This window comes from Zootoca vivipara, chromosome 11, assembly GCF_963506605.1.
Source record: "Zootoca vivipara chromosome 11, rZooViv1.1, whole genome shotgun sequence".
NCBI lineage: Eukaryota > Metazoa > Chordata > Lepidosauria > Squamata > Lacertidae > Zootoca > Zootoca vivipara.
In genome coordinates this window covers 63,302,770-63,308,769 of record NC_083286.1, presented here as the reverse complement: position 1 = coordinate 63,308,769, position 6,000 = coordinate 63,302,770, and positions in this window count along the sequence as shown.

The following is a 6,000-nucleotide window of genomic DNA, read 5'->3' as shown; positions in this document are numbered from 1 at the left end:
AACCTTTCCCTTCTCCCCTTCCCAGAATGATTCTTGAACCAGTTAACTAAGCAATAACTCAGCAATCCTACCACTAGGCACGCTGACCTCAGAGTAATCCTCACTGAACATAACAGGGCAGCCCAGGGCCAGAGTAGGAATTGAGCCTAGGAATTGTGCCATGAGCTGGGAGCCCTCTCTGCTCTGCACCCTTAAATCACCTTTGAAGGTGACTCGGAAACTACAACTAATCCAGAATGCGGCAGCCACACTGGTGACTGGGAGCGGCCGCCGAGACCACATAACACCGGTCCTGAAAGACCTGCATTGGCTCCCAGGACGTTTCTGAGCACAATTCAAAGTGTTGGTGCTGACCTTGAAAGCCCCAAACGGCCTCGGCCCAGTATACTGAAGGAGCGTCTCCACCCCCATCGTTCGGCCCGGACACTGAGGTCCAGCGCCGAGGGCCTAGTTCTGGCGGTTCCCTCCCTGCAAGAAGTGAGGTTACAGGGAAGCAGGCAGAGAGCCTTATTGGTAGTGGCGCCTCCCCTATTTCAAGGAAATAAACAACCATATCACTTTTAGTAGACACCTGAAGGCAACCCTGTTTAGGGAAGTTGTTAATGTTTGATGTTTTATAATATTTTCAATATTCTGTTGGGAGCTGCCCAGAGTGGCTGGGGATGTCCCTGCTCCTGACTCCTGTATACATTCCACTGAGGAAACGGATTCCAACAACAAAGAGGAGTATAACAATATGGCCGGCTGAAGCATCTCAACAGCTACAGGACTGTTTTCATGACACAGACTGGGCGGTGTTTAACCAACAGGACATAGAGACTTTTACTGAGGAAGTGCTGGATTACATCAGGTTCTGCACTGACAATGTAACACAGAGGCGCCGGATAAAGATCTATCCAAATAGGAAGCCCTGGATGACAAGGGAGGTACAGGGGCTGCTAAAGGCAAGAAATACTGCTTTTAGAAGTGGAAACAGGATGCTGTACAGCTCAGCCAGAGCAGATTTAAAGAGAGGTATCCGGGTGGCCAAAGAGGCGTACAGACAGCGGCTGGGGGATCACCTACAGAGTAATAACACCAGGCAGGTGTGGCAAGGTGTACAGGAACTGACGGGGCAAAAATCCAAAGATTCCTTGGTGGACGAGGGAGGGGCATCCCTCGCAGAGGAGTTGAATGTCTTTTTTGCCCGCTTTGAAGCAACATCTGCAGCAACACCTGTGGAGTCTAGGCCACCATCACCACCGTCGCCATCATCGGTGCAAAGGAATGTGGTATTCAAAGTGGAGGAAGGAGAGATGAGGAAGGTGCTGAAGAGAATCAACTCAAGGAAGGCTACAGGGCCAGATGGAGTAGCTGGAAGAGTCTTGAGAGACTGCGCAGACCAACTAGCAGGAGTCTTCACTGGGATTTTAAATCGATCCCTAGCCCAGGCTACTGTCCCATCTTGCCTGAAGTCCTCTATTATTGTTCCAGTACCAAAAAAATCCAATCCGGAGAATCCGAATGACTTTCGTCCAGTAGCACTTACACCCATAATTATGAAGTGCTTTGAAAAGCTGGTACGAAATTATGTCATTGCCTGCCTACCAGAGGGATTGGACACATTCCAATTTGCCTACAAAACGAAAAGATCAACAGAGGATGCCGTGGCAATTGCCCTCCAAGCTGTTCTTGCACATTTGGAGCAGCGGGGGAGCTACGCCAGACTGCTTTTTGTAGATTTCAGCTCGGCATTCAATACCATTCTACCGCGACGTCTGATAACTAAATTGGGAAATCTGGGGCTCCCGCTATCACTCTGTGGGTGGATACTGGACTTTCTCTCAGATCGCTCCCAGAGGGTCCGGTTGGGCCCTTATATGTCTAACATGCTTAGGACTAACACAGGAACACCACAAGGATGCGTGCTTAGTCCGCTCCTTTATACTCTTTATACATATGATTGTGTCGCTGCCCACCCTAGAAATAGGGTTGTCAAATTTGCAGATGACACAACCGTGATCGGGCTCATCTCTGATAAGGAGGGTGAAACTGAGTATAGAGATGAGGTGGAGCGGCTGACAGAGTGGTGCAGAGTCAACAACTTGCTCATAAACACAAAGAAAACTAAGGAGCTTGTGGTGGACTTTAGGAGACAGAAGAACGAGGTCCAGCCACTCTTGATTGACGGAATTTGTGTGGAGAGGGTAACAACGTTTAGATTTCTAGGCATTGAGTTACAGGAGGATCTGTCCTGGAGTGTTAATACAAGGGGGCTTGTGAAGAAGGCGCAGCAGAGACTGTATTTTTTGAGAATTTTAAGGAAAAACCATCTTCCACAAAAGCTGCTGCTTGCCTTCTATCACTGTGCCATACAGAGCGTGCTCACGTACGGTTTATGTGTGTGGTACGGAAGCTGTACTTCCCAGGACAGAGCAGGGCTGTGTAGAATTATTAAAACAGCAGAGAGCATTATTGGCTGCTCACTCACCACCTTAGAACAAATTTACACCACCAGGTGCCATAGAAAAGCACTAGATATATCAAGAGATCCAACGCACCCTGGCCACCATTTCTTTCAGCTCCTGCCATCGGGACGGAGATATAGAACAATGCAGGCAAGAACGAGCCGTCTCAGGAACAGTTTCTTCTCTAGAGCAATTTTGGCCTTAAATGGAAAGCCTGGACTTTGAAGTCATCTTATTTTACTTGTTATTTTGTATTATATTTACTGTTTTTAATTAGCTTTTGTAATTTTGGATTATGCGGAATGCTTTATCTGAGTGGATGTAGCAACCGAGTAATTTCGTTGTTCCCGCAAGGGGACAATGACAATAAAGATATCTTATCTTATCTTATGTATCTATGTATGTATGTATAAATTAAATAAATAAATATATCATTATTATTATTATTATTATTATTATTATTATTCCAACAATGGGCAAGGAGAAGTATTGCAGGTAGCCGGTGGTGGCCCCCGTCTGGGGGCCCAGATCTTGGTCTGAGGCTCCTGGCTGGCTGGCCGGCTGGCTGGCTGGGTCTTAGGTGGGCAAGCAGGGCATGGGGAAGAGGGAGGGAGGCCAGGGGACCCTCTGCAGAGGGAAGGTGGGCCCCTCCTTCCAGATGATCCAGGCCCTTCGGAGGATCCACTGTGATGAGGCTCTCCCAGAGAGACAGCACCCAAGGGTCCCTGTCGAGTTTGCACGCTGCCCAACTGAGCCCAGTCTGCTGGTGCCCTAAAAGGTCCCGGAATGACCCTGAGACTGGTCCTGGGGGGGAGTTGAGGGAGAGAGAGAGAAGGGGAAGGGTCATCTCCTGCCTCTGTAGTGGTTAGACAGAGTGTGGGGCCCAGGACCTGGGAGAGAGCAGGGTTCCAATCCTGCCACTCGGCCAGGATGAAGCCAGGCGATTTGCTGTTCAGAGGTGGCTCCCTGGCACTGCCACTTTTCCCTTGGAAAAGATCAGCGTGAGAACAGAGGACATTCTGCCCAGGGCCATAGTGTTGCAAGCCAAAAATGGCTTATCTTCTGAGTTAGCCAATAAAACTCAGAGACAAGAGGAGTTAGGAGTCCATTATGTTTATTGCCAAGCAATAAGGTTACAGTCGAATCATTTCGGAATACTGGAACCCCGCCCAAAGGCCAGGCAGGGGTATTTATAACATTTCAGACAAAGGATTTCAATTTAACCAATCACATAAATCATTTCATCATTTAATATTTAATATTCATCACCTCATTTCATATTTAATACGTACGTCATTACCTAATCTAATACGCATGCGCAATAAGCGTTGCTAACTAAACTTTGATTCTTACTGTTATCTGTTACATATTGTTAGTTTGCATGTATGGGAACCTGTGTTACGTGTGGATGTAACAATTTATGTTCTAGTTTATGAATTGCTTCTTTGTGATTTACGTATTAGCTGACCTTCTATCCCAGTAGGGACGGCTTCTTGCTGAATCATCAGTTTCTTTAAAGCAACAGGTTACCATAATTCACTAATATAAGCATATTCCATAATTTATAGGGAATTACATTATTAACTTAATTGGGGCCCTTTGGGCCCCTGCTACAATAGGAGGAGTCCAGGGCTCAGATGGCTGGGGTGGTGGGCACTGGGATGCCTGCCTGGCACCTTGCCCACTGTGTGCCACCACCCATTCCCCTTCAGTAGTTGCTGCGCCTGAGCTGAAATGACACAAAGACCAAGGGGCCAATGAGACTCCCCTGCTTCGCTTCCTCCTCCTCCCAAGCTGGAGGAGAGCGGGTGTTGCTTGCTTTTGTCCCCCTGCCTGGCAGGCCGGCTTCAAGTTTCCCTGGGCACAGGCTCCACCTCTTGGGTTCCTGCCCTTCCAGACCACACAGCCAGCACCTTCACGAGAGCAGACACAGGTCATGGCTACAACTTTGGCCCCCAAGGCTAGCCGGATTCTGATGACCCCGGAGCCACACTACATCCCTGGGTAAGCGCAGAGGTAGCAGCCAGCAGGCAGCCCAGGACAGAAGAACTTCCTGGGAGCCCCGGGAGTCGGGGGACGGTCCTTTCTCCAGCAGGCTCTCTTCCTGCGCCTGAGGATCAGGCTATATGCCTGTGTCTCTGCACACCCTTGAGGGTGAAAAACTCAGATTGCGAAAAGACAGATGAGCAACCATGACTTGTCTACTTTTTATCTTATGTGCCTCTTTGTTGCTGTTGTTGTTGCTTAAGAAAAGTGTTGGATGAATAACAAATACCGTCTTTTTCGCTCCATGGGACACACCTAGTCTTTAGAGGAGGAAAACAAGGGGGGGTGAAATATACTCGGAGTCGAGAGTGAATTTCATGCTCTTTATTCAGCTCATATTCATCAAGGAGAAGAAGAGAAGACGAATGGCTCTTTTCCCAAAACCATCTGCTTATATACATTATTTACACAATGGGCCTTGCGTGATTGGCTACTTCAGGGCTACACCTGTGGGCCAATTATATTGTGGATTGACTTCTGCCTGCAGCCTGATTGGCTGCTCCTACAGGCCAATCAGGTAGCAGATTCACTTCTGCCAGCCGCCTGATTGGCTGCTCCAGCAGGCCAATCAGGTTGCGGATTCACTTCCACCTGGAGTTGGATTGGGTAGCTCCCGCTGATTCTGAATCCTATTGTTCTAGGATTCAGCTCAGTACATAACACCCCTCCCCTCTAAGTTCCAGTCCTGCCCGGGAAGTTGCATTCGTAGTCCCCAAGGTCTGCTGGCCGCCTCCGTGTGCGTTGTGGCCTGGGGTGTTCCTTGGTCAGGGGTTCTGGTTCTGGCTCGTGTTCCGAGGCTGCTGGCTGTGCCGGGGCTGTCTGGTCTGGCGCCACTGAACCACTAGGTTGTGACTCTGGTTCCGGTGTCCTTCCAGCCTCGGGGCGCCCCTCTGTGCCTACTGCTTCTGCTTCCACTGCCCACCCCTCTCGCTCTACAGGCCTCACTGCCCTGCTGTCCCCTTGGGATCCCTCTGTCCCGCTCTCCTCCCGGGTTCCTCCTGGGAATCGTCGCCGTAGCTGGTCGCAGTGGCGGCGCCAACATTGCCCCCCTTCCGTTAGTACCTCGTACGACACGGGACCGGTCACCTTGGTGACTGTGGCGGGTACCCATGCTGGGCCTGCCCCAAAATTCTTTGCATACACTGGGTCCTGGGCCACAAATGTCCGGGGGTTCCTGCCTTTCCCCACCACTACCTCATCCTGAGCTCTGTCGGGGTGAAGTCGGTCCAGTCTAGTTGCAAGGCGCCGGCCCATGAGTAGTTCAGCTGGGCTCCGGCCCGTCGTTGTACTTGGGGTGCTGTGCTGTGCTAGAAGAAATGCGGCAAGGCGGTATTCCCAGTCCCCTTGTGTTATGCGGCGGAGGCTGTCCTTGGTGGTCCGCACCATGCGCTCCGCTTGGCCATTGGTGGCAGGGTGGAATGGTGCTGAGCGGATGTGGCGGATGGCGTTCTGCGCTGTGAAGGTCTGGAACTCCTCTGACGTGAATGCGGTTCCATTGTCTGAGACG